Here is a 14980-nt window from a genome sequence, read left to right on the forward strand (position 1 = left end):
AGGGCCAACCCTACCTAACAAAGGTGCTGTTTAGATATCTTTATTTACACAATTCCCATGCTCAACAAAGTACACTGAGAGGATAGGACTAAGATGCTCTCCTTAGATACCTTAAGTTCTTTATATGCTTGAAAATAATTACAATTATACATTGGCTTAAGCAACGTGGTTTAGGGATAGAGTACAGGCCTGGGAGTGAGAAGGCCTGGGTTTTAATCCCAGATCTGCCACTTGCCTGCTGTGTGACCTCGGACAAGTCACTTCACATCTCTGTGCCTCAGTTCACTCATCTGTAAAATGGGGATTGACAGTGAGCCCCATGAGGGACAGGGACTGTGTCCAACCTGATTTGCTTGTATCCACCCCAGTGCTCAGTACAGTGTTTGGCACATAGTAGGTGCTTAACAAATACCACAAGTATGATTATTGTTATTATTCATTCATTCAATAGTATTTATTGAGCGCTTACTATGTGCAGAGCACTGTACTAAGCGCTTGGAATGTACAAATCGGTAACGGATAGAGACAATCCCTGCCCTTTGACGGGCTTACATATTATGATCATTATTATGTTGCAAGAGAAGCAGTGTGGCTTACCGGAAAGAGCATGGGCTTGAGAGTCAGAGGTTGTGGGTTCTAATCCCTGCTCCGCCACTTGTCGGCTGTGTGACTTTGGGCAAGTCACTTCTCTGTGCCTCAGTTACTTCATCTGTAAAATGGAGATTAAGACTGTGAGTCCCATGTGGGACAACCTGATTATTTTGTATCTCCCCCAGTGCTTAGAACAGTGCCTGGCACATAGTAAGCCCTTAACAAATGCCATTTTTATTTCATTTCATTTATTTATTATTCAGCTCCAGAAATGTGTTCAGCCATGAGAAGAGAAACCAAAGTCTATCTCCTACCTCCTTCAGTCCCACACCCACCAATTCTTCATTTTCTCCTCCCTGACTGTAGATAACCTATTTCCTGTGACTCTCAAGTCTTCCCGTTTTGTCATAGTTTTGCTTTTGGTCCTTGAAAAATCATCTTCCATCAGGTTTCAGACACAGGGAAACCTGCCTGTGAGTTCAGCTGCTAGTAAACCGAGACTTTTTTTTTTTACCCTGGCTTTTTCCTCTCTCAGATCCTGAGCCCCTTGAAGGTCAGGACCTTGTCCGATTCCTACCTCTGTATACTTTTCCAGTCCTTAGTACAGTGTATTGCATATAATAATCACTTAATAAATAGTATTACTGCCATTACAACCTTCAGAAATGTCCACGTTTTAACCGCAGATCCTCCCGGTTCTGAGCTGAGAATCTGGAATTCCCTGTCCTCTCCAGGGATATTTTTCTTCTTTCTTCCCCTCTAGGAGGGAAGAGGAGGGAAAAGGGGTTGGCAGATGTAATAGCAGAATCTTCACTCTGGGAATAGGAGTCATGCCTTTTATACCCGCCCAAGAATTGAGTATAAAGTTCTGCATATAGTGATTGCTCCATAAAGACCATTAATTGAGGAGCAGCATGGCTTACTGGAAAGACGTGCTTGGGAGTCTGGGCTCTAATCCTGACTCCACCCCTTGTTTACTGTGACCTTGGACAAGTCACTTCACTTCTCTGTGTTTCAGTTCCCTCATTTTCATAATGTGGATTCGATACCTGCCTTTTCCCCTACTCGGGCTGTGAACCCCATGTGGGACCTTATTATCTAGTGTCTACTCCAGTGTGACCCTTCTCAGGATCACGCCTGCAGAGTTTCCAGTACTCTACCAGTCTTGGCTGCGGGAGGGAGAGTCAAGCAGAGGCCTATCCATTCCATTCCTAGCTTGGGAGGTGGTGAGCGGGTGGAAGGCACGAGTCAAAACTCAAAACTATTCAGCTGGGCAGCAGCTGAATAGGACAGAGTCAAGGGCAGAGGCTCAAGTTGACTGCGCTGAATAAGTCAGTGGTAAACCACTTCCTTATTTTTACCAAGAAAACTCTATGGCTACGCTACCAGAATATTGCAGATTGAGGTGGGGCATTCTGGGAGAGAAGTATCCATGGACTCCATATGGGTTGGGGACGACTTGACATCATAAGACAAGACTCCAGTGTGAGAAGCAGAATGGCATAGTGGATAGCACTTGGACCTGGGAATGACTAGGTCATGTGTTCTAATTAATAATAATAATGTTGGTATTTGTTAAGCGCTTACTATGTGCCGAGCACTGTTCTAAGCGCTGGGGTAAACACAGGGGAATGAGGTTGTCCCACGTGGGGCTCACAATCTTAATCCCCATTTTACAGATGAGGTAACTGAGGCACCGAGAAGTTAAGTGACTTGCCCAAAGTCACACAGCTGACATGAGGCCGAGCAGGGATTCGAAACCATGACCTCTGACTCCAAAGCCCGTGCTCTTTCCACTGAGCCACGCTGCTTCTCCACCTGATTCTCCACCTCTTGTCTGCTGTGTGACCTTGGGCGAGTCAGTTCACTTCTCTGTGCCTCCTTTGACTCATCTGTAAAATGGGCATTGAGACTGTAAGCCCCATGTGGGACAGGGACTGTTGTCCAACCTGATTTGTTTGTATCCACCCCAGAGCTTAATACGGTGCCTGGCAACATAGTTAATGCTCAACAAATAGCACAGTCATTACAGTGCTTGATAGTAAGCGCTTAATAGATATCACAATTATTATTAATTGATCTCAGCTCAGACTTCGGGGCCATCGATACGATGGGGAATAGTTTTTCAAATCCCTGAGTCACGGCAGGTAACACTGGAACTCTCCAACTGAGAAATCCCCCCCCAAATGGTGGGGAGGGCAGAGGGCATAGAACCTTCAATTAATGGAATGTCCTGAGGCAGACAGGCAGTGTCCAGGCCTGGCTCAGACCCAGCTGGACTCTCCAGACTTTCCACCTAGAAAACCCCTGGATGCCATCCAGAGCTGCCCCAGGTGCCACCTGTCTCTGGCAAATAGGAGAGTCCCCCAAGGGTTCTTGTACATCTCTTTATGTTCTTTGGTTTCTATCATTGTTTTCAAAGTCTTTGCGTTTGGCCTCGCAAGGATTCTTTCCTGGGTAGCTCTCCAAAACTCGACCCCAGGGCTCCACATTTGGGGGGTCCAGTACGGTGCTCTGCTCATAGTAGAGTTCAAGAAATACCTCTGATACGGACAGGCTGACTCAATATTTGGCTGATTTCCTCTTGCTGGTCTTATTTAGAGGGTTCCTGGATCTCGGGTGTGTGTGTGTGCGTTTCTGGTTTGTTCCCCCCTCCCATTCTCCACCACTGCCTACGCCTCACTATTTCTCCTTGTATCTCTTCCTGTCTTTCTCCCTGCCTCTTCTTCTGTCCAGCTAACTGTCCCTTTCTCCACCTACCTCTCTCTTTTCCTTTGTGTTTTTTGCTCCATCTTATTCATTGTCCATTCTGTTTCCCTTTCCTGTCCTTTATCTCTCACCCCATTCATGGGTCCCTAACCCTACCTCCCGAACAGAAAATCCCCATCGTACCCCACTTTGAGCCCCAGAAAATTTGGTCATGTTGTTCACCCTCCACGTAAGAACTCTCAGATGATCATTTCCTTTGCAACAAACCCTACTTGCCTCACCCCTCTTCCTTTACCCCTGCATCACAACTGACCACCTGACATACTCTCCCCTCCTTCAAAGCCTTATTGAAGGCACATCTCCTCCAAGAGGCCTTCCCTGACTAAGTCCTCCTTTCCTCTTCTCCCACTCCTTTCTGTGTTGCCTTGACTTGCTTCTTTTATAATAATAATGACGGCATTTAAGCGCTTACTATGTGCAAAGCACTGTTCTAAACGCTGGAGAGGATACAAGGTGATCAGGTTGTTCCACACGAGGCTCACGGTCTTAATCCCCATTTTACAGATGAGGTCACTGAGGCACAGAGAAGTTAAGTGACTTGCCCAAAGTCACACAGCTGTTAAGCGGCAGAGCTGGGATTTGAACCCATGACCTCTGACTCCCAAGCCCAGGTTCTTGTCTTTGAGCCACGCTGCTTTATTCAACCTCCCTCCCAGCCCCATAGCACTTAGGTGCATATCTGTAATTTTATTTATTTCCATTAATGTCTGTATACCCCTTAGACTGTAAGCTCATTATGGGCAGGGAATTCGTCTATAATCTTGTTATATTGTACCCACCCAAGCACTTAGTACAGTGCTCGCACACACTAAGAGTTCAATAAATACAGTTATTAATTGATTGAATATCTTCTCCCTCCACTAGTGGCTCTCTAATTTCTAACAGGCCATGGAGTGAGATAATAATAATAATGTTGGTATTTGTTAAGCGCTTGCTATGTGCAGAGCACTGTTCTAAGCGCTGGGGTAGACACAGGGGAATCAGGTTGTCCCACGTGGGGCTCACAGTCTTAATCCCCATTTTACAGATGAGGTAACTGAGGCACAGAGAAGTTAAGTGACTTGCCCACAGTCACACAGCTGACAAGTGGCAGAGCTGGGATTCGAACCCATGACCCCCGACTCCAAAGCCCGTGCTCTTTCCACTGAGCCACCTGTCCTCTTTGGGTCTTTTGGGAGGTCTTACAGTAAGATGGGGACTGGGTCTCAGTGAGGTGATTTTATTGCCTCACAAGGACAAGCCCGAGGGAGAAGGGTGAATTTCCCTCCGGGGGGAATTTGAAGAGGAAAGTGACACACTGCGTCCCTTGGCTCAGCCCTCATTCTCTCCTGACTCGGGCCAGCCTTGCTGAAGGCCCCACCCCTCCCCACTCTGCCCCGGGGGGGGGGGGGGAAGAGGGTAGAATGCAAAGCATGGCCCAGTGGATAGTGCAAGGGCCTGAAAGTCACAAAAACCTGGGTTCGTTCAATAGTATTTATTGTGCGCTTACTATGTGCAGAGCACTGTACTAAGCGCTTGGAATGTACAATTCAGCAACAGATAGAGACAATCCCTGCCCATCGATGGGCTTACATCTAGTCTCAGCTCTGCCACTTGCCTGCTGTGTGATCTTGGGCAAGTCACTTCACTTCTCCAGGCCTCAGTTCCCTCATCTGTAAAATGGGGATTAAGACTGTGAGCTCCACGTGGGACTGTGTCCAACCTGATTAGCTTATATCTACTCCAGTGCTTGACACATAGTAAGTGCTTAAAAATACCATCATTGACGACATTAATAATAATTATGGTATTTGTGAAGCGTTTACTAGGTGCCAGGCTTACTAAGTGCTGGGATGGATACAAGCAAATTGAGTTGGACACAGACCCTGTCCTAAATGAGGCTCACACTCTTGATCCCCATTTTACAGATGAGGTAACCAAGACACGGAGAAGTGAAGTGACTTGCCCAAGGTCACGCGGTAGACAGATGGCGAAGCTGGGATTAGAACTCAGATCCTCTGACTCCCGGGTCCATGTTTTTTCCACTAGGCCATGTTGCTTCAGGGTATTTTTTTAAATGGTATTGTGGTGGAGTCAGGATTAGAACTAATGACTTTCTGCCTCCAGGCCCGTGCTCTATCCACTACGCCTTGCCGTTTATTACTGTTAGGGAGGTAAGAAATAGATCACCCCACTCAGGACCACACGGGAGAGTTTTCAGTACCCTACCAGTCTCAGCTATGGGAGGGAGAGTCAAGCAGAGGCCTACCCATTCCATTCCTAGCTTGGCCAGTGGCGAGCGAGTGGAAGGCGATCTGCTACAAGTCAAAACTCACCTGTGCTGGGCAGCGGAGGCACGGGAGAGAGTCGAGGGCGGAGACTCAGTTTTACTGCGCGGAAGGAGGCAACGGTAAACCCTTTCCGTATTTCTACCAAGAAAACTCTATGGATACAAAACCAGAATGTTTACAGACGAGGTGGGGCGTTCTGGGAGAGATATCTCCACGGAGTCGCTACGGGTCGCGTTAAGACTTGACGGCACTGGACAAGCCAAGACAGGAAATAGATCACAGAAGGAAACAACGGAGAGAAGAAGACGGGGCCGGTCTGGACCTGGAGGTGCTGAGAGGTGGCATGCCGTCCTTCGTCCTAGCCGTCGTCATCCTCGGGGAGGCCCCTGGACCGGGGTCTTGTGGGGAAGTCATCTTACGGCAGGTGACGGAGCCGGCTCCGTACTAATAGTTGTACCGGTGGGTTTTGATACGGTACCCTCTCTTCTCCAGCCTGAAGTAGCAACAGTCATGGGTCACACAGCAGCTGCAGTGGACGGAGAACAGAGTCTGACCCTTGGCCATCCCTCAGAGGAGAGAGAAGACTATCCCAAACGCCCAGCCCTGACAGGCTCTAGTCTCCCCCCGGCTCCGGCCCCTCCGGTCTCTGCAGGCCTGCTCTCTGGGGCCGGCGGGGGCTGTGCCCGGTGCAGCCTCGCCGGCTCCTCCTCATCCCTCCCCGCATCTGAACAGGGCCCTGTGAGGACCAGCCGTTCACCAGTCTGGGGCGTCTTTGGGCGTTCCTTTGCCGCCTCCGCCTCAGTGGCAGACTAGGTGGAGTAATCGGGAATGGCGTCCCTCCCGGTGAGCTGCTTATAATCATCTTCTGGAAGTCCAGCAGGCTCCCCTGGGCCACGGACATGCCTTGCACATAGCCTCACCCCTTTCAGGAGAATCTGTGTCTCTGCTATGGGCTCCTCTGCCCCACATCATCCCTCAAAAGGAAAGAGAAAGAGTCCTGAGCAGCTGGTTAACATGGCACTCCAGGAGGAAGAGGGGATGCCTAGGGTGGGGAAAGGGAGGGACAAGAAGGGTCAGACCCCGGCAGACCCCCGTCCCCAACCCACCCCCACACACCCTCCCGAGGGATCCTGGCCAGAATCTGCAGGACTCCAATAGTGGGGAGTGGGAGAGGGCAGGGAAGACCTTAGAGGGTGTGGAATGGATTTGGTAAGTGTGGGTGGAGCTGGTGGAAGTCCGTGGCCCTTCTGATTTGGATTAGTATTATATAATAATAACTGTGGTATTTTTTAAGCGCTTACTATGTGCTGGGCTCTGTACTAAGAGCTGGGGTGGATACAAGCAAATCGGGTTGGTCACAGTCCCTGTCCCACGTTGGGACTTCCCTTGGGGTGTACGTTGTAACCTAGCAGCTCTAATTACACTCCTAACTTCTGGGGTTAATTCAGGAGCCCAGGATATATTTCAATTGAAGTCTATTTCAATCTGGGAAGCAGCATGGCCTAGTGGAAAGAGCCCAGGCCTGGAGTCAGGAGACTTGAGGTTTATTTCTGGCTCCACCATTTGCCTCCTTAGGCAAGTCACTTCTCTATGCTTCAGTTCCTCGTCGGGGGATAAGATACCAGTTATCGCTCCCTCTTAGACTTGAACCTTATGTGGGACGGGGATTGTATCTGATCTGATCGTATTGTACCGATCCCAGTGCTTGCCACATAGTGCTCAACAATGCTTGCCACGTAGTGCTCAACAAATACCACTATTATTATTATTACTGCCCTCAATTATCTCCCCATCTCAAGGGGAAAGACTTTTTAAATGTGAAATATCAGGATAATTGAGACAAAATGTACATTTTCAGCCTCATTTTCCCAGGTGGTTTGTGTGGGAAGGCCAATGGGGAGGATCTTAGTGGAAAGAGCATGGGTTTGGGAGTCAGAGGTTGTGGGTTCTAATCCCACCATTTATCAGCTGTGTGACTTTTGCCAAGTCACCTAACTTCTCTGTTGCTTCAGTTACCTCATCTGTAAAATGGGGATTAAGACTGTGAGCCCCACATGGGACAACTTGATTACCTTGTTTCTGCCCCAGCGCTTAGAACAGTGCTTGGCACATAGTAAGCACTTAATTGTCGTTATTATTATTATTTCTGGCTCCCCACAGCTCCACATCCAGAGTGGGTGCTTACAAACGAGCCCCAGGGACAAGGGAGGGCTCAGTCCCAAAAGGAGAGGGCACCAGCACCACCATGAGGGTGAGAGTCTCCACGTCTGAGAGCTGGACTGTTGCCTCTCCCGGCCTAGATGTCCCAGAGAATGCGGGTGGACACAGTCCCGGGGGATGGTATCCCATCCTAGTCCATCAATCAATCAATCAATCATATCTGTAGAGCCCCTACCAGTATGTAGAGCACTGTTTAGAGCCTCGGCACTTGATCCGATCAGCGTTTACTCCTTTCTGGCAGGGGTCAGTGGTAGGGAGAGGGTCCGGAGAGGCGGAGGTGTCCAGATCCACACTTATCGAAGACAGCCGGGACGGCAAGGTTGGTGAGAGTTTTCATGATGACAGGTTCTGGAGAAGAAACAAAATGAACACAAATGGAGTCTCAGGGTAAACGTCCTCGCAGTGGATACCAAAACCTACGTATGGAGTCAAGATCCAAGGTCCAACCTGGCCCTTCCTGTTGTCTCCTCGGACGGCCACGCCTTCTGGGTCTGGAGACGCAGATAGTGGCCCTGTGGAAGCCTCCGGCGGGAGCAGAGTCCCCGAGTGCCGGGACCCTGGCGTCTGAGGTTGCTTATCTCTATTTTTATTAATGTCTGTCTCCCCCTTTAGACTGTAAGCTCACTCTGGGTAGGAAATGTGCCCGTTTATTGCTATTTTGTATTCTCTTAGGCTCTTAGTACGGTGTTCTGCACACAGAAAGCACTCAATAAATACGATCGAATGATTGAATGAATGCTCAGTAAGGGAATAGCACAGCTATGAAGCTTGGTGTGGTGAGCGGGGAGTTGTTATAAGGTCTTGGGTTCTAATCCCAGCTCTGCCATTAGTCTGTTATGTCGCTTTGGGGAAGTCACTGCCCTTCTCTGTGCTTCAGATATCTCCTCTGTAAAATGGGGCTTAGGACTGTGAGCTCCATATGGGACAGGGGCTGTGTCCAACACCATATGCTTGTATCCACCCCAGTGATGAGTACAGTGGCTGGCACCTAGTAAGCGCTTAACACATGCCACAATTATTATTATTATTGTGTGTGCATTTATGCCAAAGTTGAAGTGATCGTGTGGAAATGGGTCACACAGGCCCATATGTCAAGAGCACACTCGATTGCACATGCACACACAGACACACACACACTCGGTGAGGAGCAGGAATCTTTGTCTTCACCCACTGAGCAAAGAGAAATTTGCCAGCCCTCAAGATCTGGGAAAAGTGACATTAGTGTGAGAAAATGGGGACCCTGTCGCTGGCCCCCACCTGGGGCTCTGGGGTCTCCTTCGAAGTATTCGTTCATTCATTAGTATTTATTGAGCGCTTATTATGTGCAGAGCACTGTACTAAGCACTTGGAATGTCCAATTTGGCAACAGATAGACGCATGAAGACATAACTCTCCCAACTGGTGGATCAACAGGCCAGCCCTGCCCTCTCGCTTCGTGTGCTTTGTAATGTGAGTTTGTTGATATTAAACAGCAGCCCGCAGGCAGGTGCAGCGTCACTAGGAAGCTTGGCTACGATAGAGCCTCCTCCATGCCAACTCCCTAGAGAAATATCATCAGCTCCAACTCAAATTTCAACCCGGAAAGGACACTGCCTCACACCCCAACCTGATCCAACTGTCCATCAGTCTCTCCAGGAGCTGTGGTCAAGTTGTCTTCTGGGGACCAATGAACTGCACTTATTCTTCCTCGTAGGGGGTGAGAACTCAGAGCTGAGGACGTAAGGATCCCAGCCAGGTCTGGCTTCAGAGCAAGTAAGGTAAATGATCACCGCAGCCTGATCCACAACAGGAGCAGCGTAACAACGCCAACCCTCCCAAGATGGCCATCACTTGGGACATTCAATAACAATAATAATAATAATGATGACGATGATATCTGTTAAGCACTTACTATGCGCCAAGCACTTTTCGAAGCCCTGAGGTAGATGCAAGATTATCAGGTTGTCCCATACGGGGCTCACAATCTTAATCCCCATTTTACAGATGAGGTAACTGAGGCACAGAGAAGTTTAGTGACTTTGCCCAAAGTCACACAGCTGACAAGTGGCAGAGCTGGGGTTAGAACCCACGAGCTCTGAGTCCCAAACCCGTGCTCTTTCCAGATGGCGCCCGAATCAGACCTCCTTGAAAAGGCCTTCCAATATGCCTAGAGTCAGCACTGCTCCGGACTCTTTCTCTGTGCATGTGTGAAAGTCCTTTTTAGTTCTATTTTTGGAGAAGCAGTGTGGTCTAGTGGATAGAACACTGACCTGGGAGTCAGAAGGACATGGGCTCGCATCCCGGCGCCATCACTTGTCAGCTGTGTGACCTTGTGCAAATCACTTAACTTCTCTATGCCTCGTCCACATAGTGGGGAGTAAGACTGTGAGCTTCATGTGGGACATGGAATATGTCCAACTTGATTAGTTTTGATCTACCCCAGCACTTCTTAGTGTGCCTGGCTCATAATAAGCACTTAACAAATTAAAAAAATGTGAATCCTCTGCTTCTCCTCTCTCAGAAATATAAGAACCTTTTAAGAACTTTGACATTTTTTCGCTTATGTGTCTCCCCTCAAAGTGATTCGTGGGACCCAGAGCTTCTCTTCACCTGGGGGCTGGGCTGGGCTTCCGGGGGGGTTAAGTTGGGCGTCTGAGACAGGGGTACACAGGGTGCCCAGGGTGGGGTCTCTGGGGTGCACAGAGCTGCAATTCAGAGTCCAACCTACCTGAACTCCCCCAACCCACCCGCACAAAGGCAGCTAAGAAGATAGAAAGGCAGATAGGCCATTCAGAGCCCTGAGATAGTTCGCACCCTTCTATTCTCTTCATTCTATTGCATACTTCCAAGCAGCATGAGAAGCAGCGTGGCCTGGTGGAGAGAGCATGGGCCTGAAAGTCCTAAGAACCTGGTTTCTAGTCTTGGCTCTGCCACTTGCATGCTGTGTGATCTTAGTCAAGTCATTTAACTTCTCTGTGCCTCAGTTACCTCATCTGTAGAATGGGATTAAGACTAAGAGACTCATGTGGGACATGGACTGTGTCCAACCTGATTATCTTGTACTTACCCCTGCCCTTAGAATGAGTACCATTTAAAAAATATTTGATATAGTGCTCTGCACCCAGTAAGCTCTCAATAAAGGAGTTTGACTGATTGATTTATTGAAACTTAGACCAGTGACTGATGTTTCTCCATTCTTTCCTTCTTTGTTTCAGTAATTTTTATGAATTGCCATTGGTTCCCTCTGTTTCCCTATCCTAGGGCACTGAAAAATGATCCCTAATTCTTTTTTTAGAAAAGCAGAGTGGGCTTGTGGAAAGAGTTTGGGCCTGGGAGTCAGAGGACTTGGTTTCTAATCCCAGCTCTGCCTCCCTTCTGCTATGCAACCCTGGGCAAGTGGCTTCACTTTTCTATAAAATGGGGACTAAGACTGTGGGCCCTATGGGGAACAGGGACCGTGTCCAAGACATTTATCTTGTATTTAATTCGGCACTTAGTACAGTGTCTGGCACAAAGATGGGGTTAACAATTGAAAAAAAAGTCTATCATACACACAGGTCAAGTAAATTCACCTGGAGGAAGCCAATCAGACCAGGGGTGCTTCAACGTAATAATTATAATAATTATATTTGTTAAGCGCTTACTATGTGCCGAGCACTGTTCTAAGCACTGGGGTAGATACAAGGTAATTAGATTGTCCCACGTGGGGCTCACAGTCTTAATCCCCATTTTACAGATGAGGTAACTGAGGCACAGAGAAGCTAAGTGGCTTGCCCAGGGTCACTTAGCGGACAAGTGGCGGAGCTGGGATTAGAACCCACGTCCTCTGACTCCCAAGGCCGTGCTCTTTCCATTAAACATCATGTGATCAGTAGGGGGTGCCACATGGCCACTTATTTGTAATCACTAAAAATATAAATGATTTGATTCTTTCTGCCTCAAATTCCCCTCCTTTAACTTATTAGTGTTACCTGTGTTTAATAGTACTTGAAACCACTTTCAAATACTGTAAGAATAGCGTAATTCTATAACGCTAACGCTTATCATCCTGGTGTGGTGCCTGGAGCCCTGACCCCTGAAGGTGCTAGAGGAGGCGGAGAGGAGAGAAGACAGCACAGAGGCTCACAGAGGCTGGAGATTTTTTGGCAATGAATTCCATCATCAATCCTATTCTCGGGGTGGGGAAAGGAATCTGCTTGGATAATACAACTCCCAGCGGGGTCACAGCCGGGTTACATGCGCTGTCAGGGAATGGCTGGATTTGGAGACGCAGATTCAGAGCAGGAGGAGAGATTGGAATTCCATCATTACATCCATTCCCCTACCCTCCCCCCACCCCCAATATGTTTCCCTCCTTCACCCCGACAACTCCTGCGACTCATCAACAGCTCTGGCTGCTTTCCCTGGAGCAATCAGCTATAATAATAATACTAACAATAATGTTGGTATTTGTTAAGCGCTTACTATGTGCAGAGCACTGTTCTAAGCGCTGGGGGAGATACAGGGTAATCAGGTTGTCCCATGTGAGGCTCACAGTTAATTCCCATTTTACAGATGAGGTAACTGAGACACAGAGAAGTGAAGTGACTCGCCCACAGTCACACGGCTGACGAGTGGCAGAGCCGGGAGTCGAACTCATGACTCTGACTCCCAAGCCCACACTCTTTCCAAAAGCGTTCACTATGTGCCGAGCACTGTTCTAAGCTATGGCGTAGTGGATAAGCACGGGCCTGACAGTCACGAGGTCAAGGGTTCTAATCCTGATTCCATCACTTGTCTGCTGTGTGACCTTAGGGGAGGCACTTCACTTTTCTGGGCCTCAGTTCCCTCATCTTTAAATGGAGATTGGGACTCACAGTCCAAGCTGATTTGCTTGAATCTACCCCAGCGCTTAGTACAATGCCTGGCACTAAGTGCTTGACAAATAGCATGATTATTATTATCTGTTTGCCTTCCCTCCCTGAGATGGGGCCTGGTGGGTGGGCATGGAGCTAGGTGGTCCTGACTTTAAAACTGAGATGGAGCCCTGAGATGGAGGTTAGAAGGCAAACACTTGAAGTCAAATTCTAATAATAATTATAATAATAATATTTGTTAAACATTTACTCTGTACCAAGCACTGTACTAAGTGCCGGGGCAGATACAACATAACTAGTTCCCACATGGGACTCCCAATCTAAGGAGGAAGGAGAAGAGGTATCATATCCCCATTTTTCAGATGAAGGAACTGAAGCACAGAGAAGTGATTTGAGTTGCTCAAGGTCACCCAGCAGATAAGTAGAGGAGCCAGGATTAGAACCCATATCCTTTGACTCCCAGGCCCATGTCCTTTCCGGTAGGCCACATTGCTTCCTGAGGACCTATGTAGGAGAATTTTCTGGACTCTGATCCACAAGAAGCCTGGAAGTCTGCTCCTCTAGCCACTGCCCTGTCCCTGCTCTGTGACTCTGGCCCTCAGTTTCCTCAGTGGTAAAATAGGGATTAAATACCTGATCTCCCTCACCCTTAGACTATGAGCTCCATGCAGGACAGTGACTGCGTCTGATCTGATTATCCTCTATTATCCCCGGCACTTGGTACAATAGTAAGTGCTTAATAAACATCACGATTATCATTATCATCCCTATTGTGTAGGACAACCTGATTACCCTGTATCTACCCCAGCGCTTAGAACAGTGCTCTGCACATAGTAAGCGCTTAACAAATACCAACATTATCATCTTTTATTGTGGCATCTGCTAAAGACTTACTATGTGCCAAGTACTGTACTAAGTGCTGGGATCAATACAACGGGCTTGTACCAGTCTCAGTTCCACTTGGAATAATAATATGGCTTTTCTTAAGCACTTACTATGTACCAGGCACCGTTCTAAATGCTGGGGTAGGTGTAAGATAATAGGGTTGGACACAGTCCCTGTCCCACATAGGGCTCACAATCTGAATCCCCTTTTGACAGATGGGGTAACTGAGGCCACAAGAAGTGAAGTGACTTGCCCAAGATCACACAGCAGACAACAGTGGAGCTGGGATTAGAATCCATGACTTTCTGACTCCCAGGTCCACCCCCTACTCACTAGTCCATGCTGTTTCTAAGAGGGAGAACAGACACTTAATCCCCATTTTACAGATGAGAAAACTGGCTCAGTGGAAAGAGCCCAGGCTTGGGAGTCACAGAGGTCATGGGTTCGAATCCCAGCTCTGCCACTTGTCAGCTGTGTGACTGTGGGCAAGTCACTTAACTTCTCTGTGCCTCAGTTACCTCATCTGTAAAATGGGGATTAACCGTGAGCCTCACATGGGACAACCTGATTACCGTGTATCTACCCCAGCGCTTAGAACAGTGCTCTGCATATAATAAGCGCTTAACAAAACAAAAACATTATTATTATTATTAAAACTGAGGCACTGCAAAGTGACTCTCTCAAGGTCACACAGCAGACAAGTGGTGGAGCTAAGTCTAATCAATCAATTAATGCTTACCATGTGCAGAGCACTGCACTAAACATTTCGGATAGTCCAATACGATAGAGTTGGTAGTCACAATCCCTGCTCACAAATGTCCGTCTCTCTCTGCTTCTACAGGGAGAAGAGATGTTAAAATAAGCTTGTCTTGTCTTATGCTGTCGAGTCATCTCCGACCCATAGCGACGCCATGGATACATCTCCCCCAGAATGCCCCGCCTCTGCCCGCAATTGTTAGTAATGATGATGGCGGTATTTGTTAAGCGCTTACTATGTGCCAAGCACCGTTCTAAGCGCTAGGGCGATACAAGGTGATCAGGTCATCCCACGTGGGGCTCACAGTCTTCATCCCCATTTGACAGATGAGGTAACTGAGGCCCAGAGAAGTTAAGTGACTCGCCCAAAGTCACAGCTGGCAAGTGGCGGAGCCAGGATTCAAACCCATGACCTCTGACTCCCAAGCCCGGGCTCTTTCCATTGAGCCACGCTGCTTCTCCATGTAGAGCAAAGCGTGTATCATAGTGTGTATCTGCTAGTGTATCCATAGAGTTTCCTCGGAATAATATGGAAGTGGTTTACCACTGCCTCCTTCCACGCAGTCAACTTGATTCTTCACCCTTGACTCTCTCCCATTACGCTGCTGCCCAGAGCGGCTGAGTTTCGACTTGTAGAAGATTGCCATATAAAGG

This window comes from Ornithorhynchus anatinus, chromosome 5 (assembly GCF_004115215.2).
Source record: "Ornithorhynchus anatinus isolate Pmale09 chromosome 5, mOrnAna1.pri.v4, whole genome shotgun sequence".
Lineage (NCBI taxonomy): Eukaryota > Metazoa > Chordata > Mammalia > Monotremata > Ornithorhynchidae > Ornithorhynchus > Ornithorhynchus anatinus.